The following is a 15957-nucleotide window of genomic DNA, read 5'->3' on the forward strand; positions in this document are numbered from 1 at the left end:
CGCTCCTCAGTAATTATTTTTTATCATGCAAACCAGTAAAAAAAATCACCTTTCCATGAGATCAGTTTTGGGTTATTATTATCATCATTAAAATTTTGAATTTTGTAAAGTCGTTCTTTGGATATTTAATCTTAGAAAATATTGAGATACAAAAAATCTGCGTCCATAACACGTACACCATGTGAAAAATCAGACTAAGAAATTTACCTTTACAAGTTTTAAAACAAGAACAAAGACTTGGACATTTTTATTAATTAAGATGATTTTTTGGAACAAAAACAACAAGGAATGTACCGATACGGGCGATTACTGGTTTTCTTGTATGGTCAGTTTTTGGTTTTCTTTTCCATGCAAACTACTACAGCAAGCTACATAATGTATCTCTTCGGGGCATTTTCAAAAGCAAATGTAAGAAAAGTATATAATATTACAATAAATATTATCAAATATGTAAATTTAGAAATATAGAATAAAAAGTTTGGAACTTTCCTGGACTTATGTATTTTCCATTTTTTCATCAAATCCATTGTTACCATAAAACTGGTATTTTTATGTATTTATAGTTTCCTATAATATTTAATAGATTTTATTGAAATACTTATGTTTCCTGTTTAGTTTGTGATTTTTCGGTTTTCTTTTTTTAATTATTTTGGGTAATGGGATCGACACAGGTGCGAAACTAGCGCCACATCATCATTGAAGTCGCTTTTAACGAGTGTCAATCTATATGGTTTTGGCACTAAGAAGACCAGATTTTTTTAGAATTAGGGTTGAAGCACCAAACTTAGGCTTTTAGAATAGTTTAGGAACCATTCAATCTATATGGTTGAAGCACCAATCTATATAGTTGGAGCTTTAACTTTCGAATTAAGCAATCAGAGCAGGAGTATATTTAAACAATGTGGGATCATCGCTGACGCTCGTTATATATGTTATGTGTTCTATCTACCAACACGGGGAAAACAATAATTTCAATTGAACGGTTCCATGTCAAGATTTGCACGGAAATGGGCGATACTCTTGTTTGAATCAAGATACCCTAGATTAGCTTTGAAGCTATGTGGTAGTACGTAATTTGCAGTAGCTGTTAAATAATAGTAGTACTTCAGGATTAATATACTGTGAAACTTTTCGTTCTGAACAGACCTAGTCAGCTGGAATGGAGGGAGACGACCTGATTCTCTCTACACGTTGTTTTTTAGAAGTTGCTCTCTCCACGTTTTGGTTGTAAAGGCAAAGAGAGCTCCTGAGCACACGCTTTCTTTTTTTCTCAAAGGAAAAAAACTTCCAAGAAATCAGAAAATTTTAATTATACAAGCTACTATGAATTATGCTCATATCTTAAGTAATAAAACAAGACAAAAGACTTGACGTTTTCATTAATCGAGAAGAATGTCCAGAATAATAACAACTAGGAATCTACCAATACGGATGATTACTATTTGTAGAGTAATGTGAATCAAGAAGATTTAATGGTATTGCAAAAATATTATTAAAATGTGCAAAATTCAGAAACAAGGAATAAATTAAGGTAAAACCTTTCCTGAATTTTATGATTTTCCAAAGTTTCATCAAACCTATTGTTACCATAATACATTTACTGCTATGTATTTCAAGATTCCAAACAACATATATATTAAATAACTTTATTGAAATATTTATGCTCGGTGCTAAGTTTGTGATGTTTCTCTTTTCCTTTTTTGTATTAACCGGGTAATTGGGTTCTCACATGTGTGAAGCTACCGCCACACTAACATCGAACCTGCATTGAATGGAGCCTCAACCTAGATGTATTTGACACTGAAAAGACCAAGAATTTCCTGTATTGGGTTTGAAGCACCAAACTTAGGTTTTTAAAGTAGCGTAGGAGCCAAATTTGTACTCTTTTCCACTTTTAAAATTATAGAACCATAGTTGAAGTTCTTTATATATGTTCTTTCTACAAACGCGAATAAGTATAGCTATCGGTTGAATAGTTTCATATTAGATTTAGCATGTACATGATTGGTGTGACGATACCTTAAGACTTGAAGCTGGTAGGTAAGACTTTCGGGAGAAAAAGGAAGGAGGGAAGCAATAATAGGCTTTGCTAGTGATTTGAGTAAGAATTGAAATGTCTTCTCCCGGCAATCATTTGGGCCTGAGAAAATCATAGCTTGGGCCGACCTTCTGGTGGCTCTCCCACCGATTCTCCCGGGCTATCCGGATGTCATAACATGGCGCTTGGCCCTGTCGGGGCTCTTCTCTGTCGGCTCGGCATACCGCGCTCTATGTCGTGCGTCGGCTATTGCATTGACCGCACCTTTGTGGAAAGTGCCCCTCCCTTTGAAGATTAAGATCTTCGTGTAGTACTGGCACTTGCTCTCTAGATAGCGGGACCGAGATCGGTTATACGGCATGACGAACATGCTGGCTGCGGTTGGACATCGCCTTGCTCCGCCACCTAGCCACTGATCTGTTGGGCACTTATTGGACTTTCTTTTAGTAAGGCATGTTTGTGTTGTTGCCTCAGCAGACTTATGTTTTCTTTTTCTGTACTTAAGTTTCTTGTATGGACGTGACGGTTGTTTTATTATATAAAGTGGGGAGAAAGCCCTGTTTGAGTAATTATCAACAGTCCAAGTCAACTCAACATGGAATGAAGAGGGGTCAGCTGCTTCCGATCTTGCATCGCACGGAACCCTGACTAAATAATTAGTACATAGAGAGCACGCGTAAATTTTAGAGAAAACCGGAAATCATAAGTGAGAAGCTTAGATTTTCATTTTCTTTCAAATGTCACCAAGTTTAGGGCTGACGCGTACAAGTACTCAGAGGACACCTACCGAAGACCGAAGCCGGTAATTTTACAATTAAAGGGGTCACAAAACTTATTTATTTATTATAAGAGATTGGAGAAACAACAGTTAATTTAGGAGCAGCTGTCCCAACTCTTTTTTTTATCATGAAACAGGTTAACTGCGTCCTTATGTATTTTTTGCTCGTGCATGCGATAGAGTGGATGATTGTAGCTAAGTTGTCAGGTTATTAGTGTAGGATTGATCAAGACGACGACGACGATGACGCATACGACTTGTCGTAGATAATGTATATTTGTGCGTGGCTTAGATAGCTGCTCCACTCCACATGGAAACACCCACCTAAGCGCTGACGACTGGATTGATAATTTTTGCAGCATTAGATTTTTCTCCCGGCCGTGACTTGAGCTGCAAGGAGAATCTGCTAACGACCGACCCGTTTTATTCAAATCCATGGGCAGCGACCAAGTTCCATTTTGCATGCAACCGGCTAGCTGCCTAAAACTTGTTAATACTACTAGTTTATGTAGTTTGAAATAGTTTTTATTCTTGTATTTATGGTTGAAATAACTTGACGTGTTAATTTTTTTTAAACATCAGTACAAACACAAGCGCTTATATACACGCGCATACACTCATCCCTATGAACGGACACAGCCGTGCTAATTAATATGCTCTTTTTGATGGGTTGTTTGGTTTTGTGTAAACTGTGAGGATTAATTGAAGTCAATGGTGTTGTTGAGAGTAGGTTGGTCTAACCTAACGTACCCGTGGGCCGGGGTTGGCTTGGCATTCCAAGATGTGGTACTATTGGCATTGGCAATCGTCAATCGCAGCCTCCACTCATTGCAATGCAAGCACCTTTGACCTTGACTGGCGTACCACTGATGTATATTTCCACTAGCTCAAGGAGCAAGGCAGCGTCTCATCATATATTAAACGATGTTACTAAACAAATTCTTCCACTTGTGCATGCATGCTAATCACCACTACTCCTGCTACCTTGGCTCCATCTGTCTGCTACCCTACCCTACCTTGGTGAGATTCATTATTAAACTTGAGGTAGGGTAGGGTTAATCTCCTCCACTTTGCTGGTACTGCTACGAGTACAATAATACATCTTCTCATGCTTACGTACGTTTCACAACCAAAAGGGTCACATCTTTCTTAGAGCATCTACAGCCGCGGTCACCTACTTTGGCACCCTACGCCCGCGGACGCTTCGTCGGCTCAAGATGAGCTGACGGATCTCATTTCTAGCGTTCGATAGCCGCATCCCTCGTATGTCCTACCCCATATCCATACAAAAGCATGCAAACGTTGTTGTTCCTATGTAGATCAACATAGAACATAGCAATCCGGCAAAGATAAACATAGTGTGATACAAAAGTGTCGTCTGAGTTCATCACTTAACACTACTAAAACCGGGAAGGGGGGATTTCACCGCTTCCTCCATGACGGTCTCTTCCCCTTGGGGTCTTGACGGCTAGACTAGACGTAGGTGTCGGCGGCTCTGGGCGCATTGTCATCGTCGTCGCTGTCCGAAGCGGAGGAGGAGGAGGACGAGATGATGCCCGCCATGCGTCGGGCTTCACGGTTTTGCTTCTCCCGGAGCCGTGTGGCTCTCTTCGTTGCCGTCGCTGCTCCATCGCCAACCGCTCCGACTCCTCCAGCGCCACACGAAGTGCCTTCGCATCTTTGCTGCGACGATGGCGGGCGCCATCGTTCGTCTCCACGGACGTGTACAAGCGGTGGATGGTGATGCGGAGGGCCTCGCCGTCATTGCTGGCCGGGGGAAGTGGCTCTAGCGTAGATCTTGGAGTGGCTGGTAGTCGCCTCCGCCCCCGCTTCTTTGCAAGGCGATACGCGCGGCCCATGGACTCCGCCTGCGGTTCAGTGGGCAACAACACACCCAACGGTGCCCCGGAGGGGCAGGTGCGAGTGGTGCTGGGTAGTGCCTGGTAGGGGGCAGCAGGGACCGCGTTGGACGAGCACGGGGGAGCGTGGAGCTGCAGTTGCCCTCCTGGCCCGTCGCCGACGCCATGGAAGAGGAGCTATCGCCCAGGTACATCAGTGGCCGGCAGAGGGCGATGCAAAGCGCTAGCTTGTCATTGTCGGGCGCCGACGAGCCATCAGAATCCGTGGCGACCTTCTCGGGGGGGAGGGGATTCACTGTCGGACATGGCGGGCGGGGAAGAACGAAGTGGATTTGGGGAGAAGCGAAGAAGTCGAGTGAGTACCGACTGAGTTTGACTAGTGTTTGCTCGCGGATCGACGTCTGATATTTATGAGGGCTGGAGTGGGGTTGTTGCGGGCGATAGCGGACCAGGCGGACGTGGCATATCCAAACGCGTCACATCCACCTCAGATTTGGGCTGGATATGAGGGGTGCCGGTCAGGGCGTTTGAGTCCCGTTTGAGAAGTCCGTCTGGGTCATTATTGTGACGCCCCCGATTCAATCGTACACTAATCATGCACGCAAACGTGTACGATCAAGATCAGGGACTCACGGGAAGATATCACAACACAACTCTAAAACATAAATAAGTCATACAAGCATCATAATACAAGCCAGGGGCCTCGAGGGCTCGAATACATGTGCTCGATCATAGACGAGTCAGCGGAAGCAACAATATCTGAGTACAGACATAAGTTAAACAAGATTTCCTTAAGAAGGCTAGCACGAACTGGGATACAGATCGAAAGAGGCGCAGGCCTCCTGCCTGGGATCCTCCTAAACTACTCATGGTCGTCGTCAGCGGACTGCACGTAGTACTAGGCACCTCCGGTGTAGTAGGAGTCGTCGTCGACGATGGCGTCTGGCTCCTGGACTCCATCGTCTGGTCGCAGCAAACGGGTATAGAAAGGGGGAAAAGGGGGAGCAAAGCAACCGTGAGTACTCGCAAGCAAGGAGCTACACTACATATGTATGCATTGGTATCAAATGGAATAAGGGTATCATATGTGGACTGAACTGCAGAATGCCGGAATATGAGGGGGATAGCTAGTCCTATCGAAGCCTACGCTTCTGGTAACCTCCATCTTGCAGCAGAAGAAGAGAGTGGATGGTAAGTTCACCAAGTAACATCGCATAGCGTAATCCTAACCGATGATCCTCCCCTCGTCGCCCTGTGAGAGAGCGACCACCGGTTGTATCTGGCACTTGGAAGGGTGCGTTTTATTAAGTATCCGGTTCTAGTTGTCATAAGGTCAAGGTACAACTCCAAGTCGTCCTGTTACCGAAGATCACGGCTATTCGAATAGATTAACTTCCCTGCAGGGGTGCACCACATAACCCAACACGCTCGATCCCATTTGGCCGGACACACTTTCCTGGGTCATGCCCGGCCTCGGAAGATCAACACGTCGCAGCCCTACCTAGGCACAACAGAGAGGTCAGCACGCAGGTCTAAATCCTATGGTGCAGGGGTCTGGGCCCATGGTCCATTGCACACCTGCACATTGCGAGGGCGGCCGGAAGCATACCTAGCCTAGCAGGGCGTTCCAGTCCAATCCGGCGCGCACCGCTCAGTCGCTGACGTCACGAAGGCTTCGGCTGATACCACGACGTCGAGTGCCCATAACTGTCCCTGCGTAGATGGTTAGTGCGTATAGGCCAGTGGCCAGACTCAGATCAAATACCAAGATCTCGTTAAATGTGTTATCTTGAAATAACCGCGAACGCCGACCAGGGCCAGGCCCACCTCTCTCCTAGGTGGTCTCAACCTGCCCTGTCGCTCCGCCATAAAGTAACAGTCGGGGGCCGTCGGGAACCCAGGCCCACCACTACCTGGATGGAGCCACCTGCCCCTTCAGCCCCCCATCTCCGAACAGTATCATAAGTAATGTAACAGTATAAGTATATATCATATGCCCATGATCACCTCCCGAAGTGATCACGACCCAGTAGTATAGCATGGTAGACGGACAAGAATGTAGGGCCCCTGATGGTAAACTAGCATCCTATACTAAGCATTTAGGATTGCAGGTAAAGGTAACAACAGTAGTAGCAAGGACAGGCTATGCATTAGGATAGGATAACGGAAAGCAGTAACATGCTACACTACTCTAATGCAAGCAGTAGAGAAGAATAGACGATATCTGGTGATCAAGAGGGGGGCTTGCCTGGTTGCTCTGGCAAGAGAGAGGGGTCGTCAACACCGTAGTCGTACTGGGTAGCAGCGGCGTCGGTCTCGTAGTCTATCAGAGAGAAGAGGGGGAAGAAACAATGAATATAATGCAAACAGGTGCATAACGATGCATGACAAGACAAGTAGCGGTGCTAGGGGTGCCCTGACGCGGTATGAGGTGGTACCGGTGAAGGTGGGAAACATCCGGGAAAATATTCCCGGTGTTTCGCGTTTTCGGACAGATGAACCGGAGGGGGAAAGTTGCGTGTTCGCTATGCTAGGGATGTGTGGCGGACGAACGGGCTGCGTATCCGGATTCGTCTCGTTGTTCTGAGCAACTTTCATTTACAAAGTTTTTACATCCGAGTAACAGATTATTTTATATTAATTTAAAAGGATTTAATCATTTTCTGAAATTATTAAATATCTGACAATAAATGGTTAAATTGCTAGGGGTACACAAAAGTGTACCCAGCAAAGTGCACAGAGGCTAACAGATGGGGCCCAGCTGCTGAGTCAGCAGCTGACTGGGCCGGCCTTATCCACTAGAATAGTGGTGGGGCCCCACCTGTCATAGGCTGACACCTCCAGCGGTGTTAAATTATAAAACGTAGATTAATTAAGGTGTGGGTCCCATATGTCAGTGTGACATTAGTTAAATTAGTTAGCACTTTAGTTAATTAACGGGGTGGGGCCCAGTTGTCAGTGAGAGGGGAAGGGTGATTAGCGCCCTAATTAAGCCGGTTAGGCCGACGGTTAGCTGGAGCACGACGGCGTTGGCTGTCCGGCCAACTCCGGCAGCGGGAGGGCGCGCGGCTAGGCGTGTTAGAACACCTCCAGAGAGGCGAGTGGGGTGGTGCCCACGGTTCGTGCCAGGGTCGCCGAAGTCGCCGGTGGTGAGCACGATCGCGACGGCAGCGAGGGGTCGAGGGCGGCGGTTGCCACCCGATCCAGATCCAGGGGGAGAAAGGAGTGGGGAACGTGGGGGTAGGGTTTCGGGGGCGTGGGCGTGGGGGTTAAGTGGGGGAGGGGACGGGCCGGCCTGGTTGGATGGCCAGCTGGGCTAAGGCCCAGCGCAGGGGGGGGGGGGCTTTTCGTTTGCTTTGCTTTGTTTCTTTTCTTTTTTTATTTATTATTTCCTGCTTTATTTTAGTTGCATTTTATTTTAGTAAAAATATACACTTAGAATTTAAATTAGTATTTCAACTTAGTCCATAGTCACAAAATGTCTAGACCCCAAATAACTTAGTTTAACATTTTATTAATTATAAAAGGTATTTAAATAATCGTTTTTGCTACTGCTTTATTCATCTCATAGTATTTAAAAAATTTATAAATGTGTGGTTTTTCCATCATAATTATCTATGCAATATTTGGTTCACTCCGAACATTTTAGTTTTAATATTTGAAAACTTTTATTGTTTGCCTGATTTTGAATTTGAATTTGAATCGGTTTCGAACTAACTCAAGATTAGCAACTATAATCTAGAGGACGTGGCATCATTAGAAGAAGATCACTGTAGCTTAATTACCCGAGCATCACAATTATTGTCTGACCGGTCACTAAACGAGCCATCCGCATGGCGTTTGAACGGGTTTAGGGCGCCCGGCTGAAGATGCTATTATTCAGACCCACGAGTCAATTTTCCGCTGGTGCTATTATTACACGCACGCGGTACAAAGGACGACAGACAGAGTGGACGCACTGACGCACGCGTGCAATCATGCAGAATTGCAGGTACAGTACAACGGAACGGACGGAGAAATTCCATTGTTTCCACCTGAAGTCTGAATTGATTCGACGACTAGTTCCGTACGTGCATGGAAATCTGCCTGAATTCTGGTACCTACCTACGTACTTACACGGAAGAAGGTTTCTCCTTGTCTCAACCCAACCACGCATTGCCACGGCCACGCACGCTCTAAATCGTACCCACAACTACCTACGATCAATAAACTATAGAAGGCAATGTTTTGTCTTTGAATTTTCACCTTTTTTTAGGGCAACACGCTAGAATTTATTGCTCAACAAAGTCTGTCTACCCAACAAAGTCATGGGGCTGACCCAACAAAGTCTGTCTACCCTGTTCTAAAGAGAGTGAAAATCTAGCTAGACCGTGTGCTTCTAAATTTTCACCTTTATTTTTTGAGTAACTTCTAAATTTTCACCTGAATTGTAGATTTCATCCGGATTCGCGCTGACGGTCATCGTGCGCCGGAGGTGCGGACTGTTCATCTGTGTTTTCACTGGTTGCCTCGTTAAAGGCCTATGTCATTGTTATGAACTTTTTTGGGTTTTTCTTTATTTATTTTCATGTTGGTGTTGTCGCATGATTTGTAGAGCGACGCGAGCGCGGGATCTCCTTCTCCTATGTAGCGTGTAGAGCGCTAGGGGGAGCGTCTATGCCTCGCTTATAGCGAGGTGGAAGGCAGCCTCGGCTACAGGGAGCTGGTGCTGGGCCGGCCCAGTAGGAATGTGGGTATGCCACGCTGATGTCATGCTGATGCTAGGTGACGTCACACTAATTTAGATCTTTTTAGTTTTATTTATATTTTAAATGAATATTTTTGAAAAATTAAAACATGAATTTTAGAAATTTTAACATAGTATAAAAAATGTTAGAGCAACTAAAAAATATTAATATCTTTTAAAAAATGTTTATGACAATGAAAAATGTTCCTGCATTTCAAAGAACTCTATGTGAAATTTTTCAAAAATGTGTATACAATGTAAACCAGAATTGCGTAATATAACAAAAATACTTCTAACAGTTAAAAATTGCATGTGACATTATAAATAAATACTGTCGTGTTTCAAAAAATGTTTATAAAATTTTATGCGGACGACTGGCTGGATAATTTTGAAGCATTAGATTTGTCTCCCGTTACTTGAGCTGCAAGAGAATCTGCTAACAACCCGTTTTATTCAGATCGATTGGGGGGAGCAACCAAGTTCGATTTTGTATGCAACCGGCTGCCTAAAACTTGTTAGTAGTACAAGTTTATTTATCTGAAATAATTTATATACGGGTGTTTATGGTTATATATTAGTTTTTTTCTTTTTGAGGGAAATTATGGTTATATTAGTCTACATGCTCTTTGTATGGGTTGTTTGGTTTGGTGTAAACGGTAAGTATTAATTGAAGTCAATGGTGTTGTTGAGTTCGTTGGTCTAAACTAACGTAGTACCCTTGGGGCTGGCTTGGCATTCCCAGATGTTGCATTGGCAATCGCAATCCTCCACCGATTGCAATGCAAGCACTTTTGACCTTGACTGACTGACGTACCACCGATAGTATATTTTCCACTAACTCTCAAGGAGCAAGCTAGCGTAAGTATATAACGATGTTAGTACTAATCAAATCCTTCCACTTGTGCATGCATGGTAATCACCACTCCTCCTGCTACCTTGGCTCCATCTGTCTGCTACCCTACCCTACCTCGGTGAGATTAATCAACTAGCTAGGGTTAGGCTCCTCACTTTGCTGGTATGTAATACAATACATCTTGTCATGCTTACGTACGTTTCACAACCAGAAAGGTTGCATCTTTCTTTCTTAGTCCGGCCCTACGCTTCATTTTCCTTCATCTGCTATTAGTACTAGTTTAGCACTATTATTACACGCACGCGGCACAAAGGACAGACAGACACACACATAGAGAATTACTAGTAGACGCAAGCAGAATTGCAGTCAGGTGTGTACAGTAGTACCACGGAATGGAAGGAACGGACGGAGAAATTCCACCTGAATGAATTCATTCTTCTTGTGGTACCACGACGACTAGTTCCGTACATGGAAAATGTGACTGAATTCTAGTACGTCGTACTTACATGGAACAAGGTTTCTCCTTTGTCTGAACCCAACCACCCATTGCCACGCGTCTTCTAATTCGTAATACGAGTAATACTTATATCTCCACGCGTCTTCTAATTCGTAATATGAGTAATACTTATAACTCCACGCGGACTGCTCTAGTTTGTACTACTACCTCTGTTCCTATATATAAGATGTTTTTGCAGTTTTAAAAACCACGAGAATATCTTATATTCAGAAATAGAGGGTTTAGGGTTTACAGAAGAAATGTTGCACGCTCATAAATAACAATGCAATTTTGCAAAATATCAGCTAGCTGAGATTTAACTATGTCTCATTCACGACCACAGCATTCCAATCGGAGCGCGCCGAGATATGAGCCGGTTGTTGTGGAGCGGTTGTCTTGTAACAGGCCTATGTTACTGTCATGGGTCTTTTTTCAAATATATATTTTTCGTGTTGGTGTTGTCACAAGATTTGTCAAACGATGAGGGCGCAACCCGTTTATCTTTTTTATTACAGGTAAAAACGAAAAAGAAATAGAAAATGACATAAAACCAGTTCAGGAAGCTTCCCTCCACCAGGAAAAACCGACTAGAACCTCCTAGAATGTTCCTAAAACCGGCTGGTAATGTAGCACATTCTTTACTGATAATTTGGCCGGCCCATGTCGCTCGCTGATAGCTCGCTCTGTGCGAATCAACGACAATCTGCCGTGGAATACGGCAGATAGGATTTTCCTACCCGTCGACTTGTACGGGAAATAGAACCGCCGCCAACCCGCGTCCATAAAATCCAACAACCAGGGTATATTTTTTCTTTTCTCTCCTTTTTTCTTTTTCTTTTATTCTTTGTTTCATTTTCACTTTTTTTTAATTTTCAGAAATCTTCAGAAATTTTAAAAATGTTCGCATTCTTTAAATTTTGTTCATATTTTTTTTATAAATGTTCAGTTTTATTTTTTCACAAATTCCAAAAAAAAAGAATTCTAATCTTTGTTCACCACTTTACAAGAAATATTCCAAAGTTCAAAAAGTTTAGAATTTCGAATTTAAAATATGTTCGCATTTTAATTTTTGTTCACAAATTCAGAAAATGTTTGAGAATTTAAAATGATGTTCTCACTTTCAAAATGTGTTCGCAAATTCAAAAGATATTCATATTTTCAAAAGTTGTTCGCAAACTAAAAAAATGATCCGGGGATCTCAAAAAATGTTTGCCTTTGAACATTTGTTCAAAATTTATAAAATGTTCAAGAATTTCATTTTCCAAATAAGATCAAGAATAAAAAATGTTTTCAAAAAGTGTTCGTGCATTCAAAAATTGTTAGGGAATTTCAAAAAGTGTTCGCATTTTGATAAACTTGTCCGTTATTTCAAAAAAGTTCACATGTTTAGTTTTTATTCTTTTGTCAAGAAATATTTGCATTTAAAAAAATTGTTTTTACTTATTAGAAATATTTCCCTTTGAAATTTGTTCTTTTTTTCAACAAATGTTTGGTTTTCACAAAATGTTCAAATTTTTTTTTTCAGAAATTAGAAAATGTTTGGCTTTCACAAAATGTTCAAGTTTTTATATTTTTTTCAGAAATTATAAAATGTTTGTGTTTCAAAAAGTATTTACTTTTTTGAAAAAGAAAATCACATTCGCGGCTTATAGTTCATATACACTAAGCTGGCATTTTAGACAACTAATCAAAGTAATGATGGTGGTTGGCGCTGTTCATAGCAAGAGGACCTCGGTTCGATCCCTCACATAGACTTGTGTTTAGGGGAACTTGGGCTATCGCGTGTTTAAGTTTTGCTGTTGTTGTTTACTTCTTTAGGTGTTGCGTTGCCAATCTGACACTAGAACTCATCTGTTTCGAGGTCGCATGTTTGAATCCCAATGCCCCCGCGCTGCTTTTTCTTCGTTTTTTCACGTCACTAACGCGTTCCACCCCGCGTCACTGCAAATGGGCCGGCCTGGGTGAGTCGCGCTGCGCGAAACGCCGACTCTTTGCCGCAATGAGCGGTATATAGGAGGCCCCCACTGGGTAGCCGGGTAAAGCGCACCCTCTTTTGGTTCGCTACTAGGTAAGATTCGGCCAGCCCAAATAGCAAGACCCCCTTTTCCGGTTTTGGGAAAGTTCTACTACCTTACCATTTGTTTTGTTTTTTTGGTGTTTTAGTTTAGTATATATTTTCATCTTCATTTTTTCTTTTCTTTCCTTGTTTTCATTTTCGAATTCATGAATACCTTTTGACTTTGGTGATTTTTTGAATTCATGGACATATTTTGACTTTGTGGTTTTGTTTTAAAATCATGAAGATTTTCGATTTCACAAAAAAATTCTCATATTTGCCAATTTTTTCATTATTTTGTATCAACTATTTTTTAGTTCTATGCATATTTTTTTAATTAGGGATGTTGAAAAAAAAACATGGACATTTTTCAATTTCACGAACAATTATTTATTCTTAATCTTCGAAATTCACCAAATCTTTGTGGTTCTATGCTTACCCGTATTCCCTCCATTAGGGGTTTATCAGACCCACATAAATATTTGTTGTGAATAAATTGAGTATTTGAACACTCTAGCTAAGATTCAAACTTATGTATAAAAAGGATGATATTCAGAGCTAGTGTTCATCTATTCGAAGGATCCAAAAAATCATCCACAAGTGAAAGCTGACAATTCCTCAAGCAAGCAATGAGGAAGGGAACTTTGAAGAAAGCTTTAATATCAATCTTATAATTCAACCACGTAATTGAAAATTACCTTTTAAATTTTGTAGGATCTAGATTAGCACCATAGTTTTTGGAATGTTCTCAACACCTCTATTATGAAGGACCATAATAAGTGCCACATGTGTGGCACGAAGCAATTCGGCCCACCCGTGTGGGCTGAAGCAGGTCGGGCCAAATGCCCTTCTTGCCATCCACGGTGAGACGTTAGCCCTTTTGTTTCTTTCACACATGCATGCAAATAGGAAAAGAAACAGATGATGTCAGCGGAATCTTTTGGGTTCTTTAAACTTTAAAATATTTTATCTTTGAAATGAAAAATGAAATTAAAAATCTATTTTCACCATTAAATCCGTCGCGACGAGGACTTCAAAACTAGATCCCATATCAATATGTTTCGATGATGTTTTTTAACGGTCAAAAGTTGCCATGTCTATTGCACATAAATTGCCATGTTGTTTACACTGAAGTTGCCATGATATGTTTCAACTACTTCTTCTTTTATATTTAAAGTAAATTTTGACATGTTATCAAAAAAGGGAATTAAGAAACTAAACGTGCCATGGAGAATTACTATAATTTACCATGATCCATGAAATAATTTTGACATGGTTCATAATAAAAAATTAAATATGTCGTCAAATTACTTTAAAAATGCAGTCAATGACTCAAGTTTGGCATGAACCATAAACTAAAATTGCCATGGTGAATGAAAGCACAAGTGCTCCTTGGGTGATTTTGATAATTAATGTCAACACATCTTTTGTTGGACTAATAGTTTTATCTAGTATATTTCAGATAAGTTCAACAATGTCGTGACAAGGACAAAAGGATGTGGAACCCCTTCAAAATGATAAGGACAAGGATTGACAAAAGCTCAAGACTCTTCATTTTTGTTTAAGTGATCCAAGATCACATTGAGTCCATAGGAAAGGCAATATTATTAAAAAGGGATGAGGTGTTGCTTAATGGTCTTGTTGCTCAAGTGCTTAGTGATATTGCTCAAGAACCCTCAGCCACTTTCTCTATCCAAATATGTCCAACCTAAACTCCAACTCGGCCCCATCGATATTTCCTACCAGGAGCCACCGAGTTCATCTGGACTTAGCCATTGTCAAAACCCTAACAATTCGGTTCCACCGACATGGATCTCGGTCCCACCGAGATGGACTTGCTAACTCCCTGTGACTTGTTACATTCACTTTGGTCTCACCAAGATGTTGCAATCGATCCCCCCGAATTGGCCTGACTGATTCTCTATTGCTTATTGCTTCACTTCGGTCCCACCGAGATGATGCAATCGGCACCACCGAGATGAACTTTGCCCTAAGTCGTAGCACATCAGTCCCACCGAGTTGTTCCAGTCGGATCCACCGAGATTCCTAACTTCCATATTTTTGTACACATCGGTGCCACCGAGTTTTCTGACCGGTGCCACCAAGATGGGTCAAAAGTGTGTAACGGTTGGATTTCATGTGGAGGCTATATATACCCTTCACCCTCTTCTTCTCCATAGAGAGAGGGAGAGCCATCAGAACGTGCCTATACTTTCACCATTCATTTTCTGAGAGAGAACCATCTACTCATGTGTTGAGATCAAGGGATTCCATTTCTATCATTTGAACCTTGATTTCTATCCTTCCCCAAATTGCTTTTCATTCGAATCCTTCTTTCACCATAGTCAAATCTGTGAGAGAGAGTTGAGTGTTGGAGAGACTATCATTTGAAGCACAAGAGCAAGGAGTTCATCATTAACACGCCGTTTATTACCTTTTGGAGAGTGGTGTCTCCTAGATTGGTTATGTGTCGCTTGGGAGCCTCCGACATGATGTGGAGTTGAACCAAGAACTTTGTAAGGGCAAGGAGATCGCCTACTTACTGAAGATCTACCCGAATGAGGCAAGTCTTTCGTGGGCGATGGCCATGGTGGGATAGACAAGTTTGCTTCTTCGTGGACTCTTCATGGGTGGAGCCCTCCGTGAACTTGCGCAACCGTTACCCTTCGTGGGTTGAAGTCTCCATCAACGTGGACATACGATAGCACCACCTATCGGAACCACAAAAAAAAATCTTCGCGTCTCCATTACGTTTGCATACTCCAATTTCCACTCCCTTTACTTTTTTGCAAATTGCATGCTTTACTCTTTCCGCTGCCTATACTCTTGTCATGCTTGTTTGAGATGTATTGGGTGCCCTTTAATATATGATAAACTCCACCTGAACTTGAAGAAACTAAAAACTTACACTTTTACTTGTTAAGGGTCTAATCACCCCCTCTAGATCCCTCTTCCCGATCCTGTCAGTGAATTACTTAAATTTGTCATGAAAAATGCACTGAATTTGCCATGGTTCATACAAAAAATAAATTTATGGTTAAAATTCTTGAATTTCCATGGTCAAAAATACTAGAATTGCCATGATATATAAACTAAATTTGCCATGATGGTTTGCTAAAAATTGCCATGATCCATGAATTAAATTTGCAAT

This window comes from Triticum urartu, chromosome 1, assembly GCF_003073215.2.
Source record: "Triticum urartu cultivar G1812 chromosome 1, Tu2.1, whole genome shotgun sequence".
NCBI lineage: Eukaryota > Viridiplantae > Streptophyta > Magnoliopsida > Poales > Poaceae > Triticum > Triticum urartu.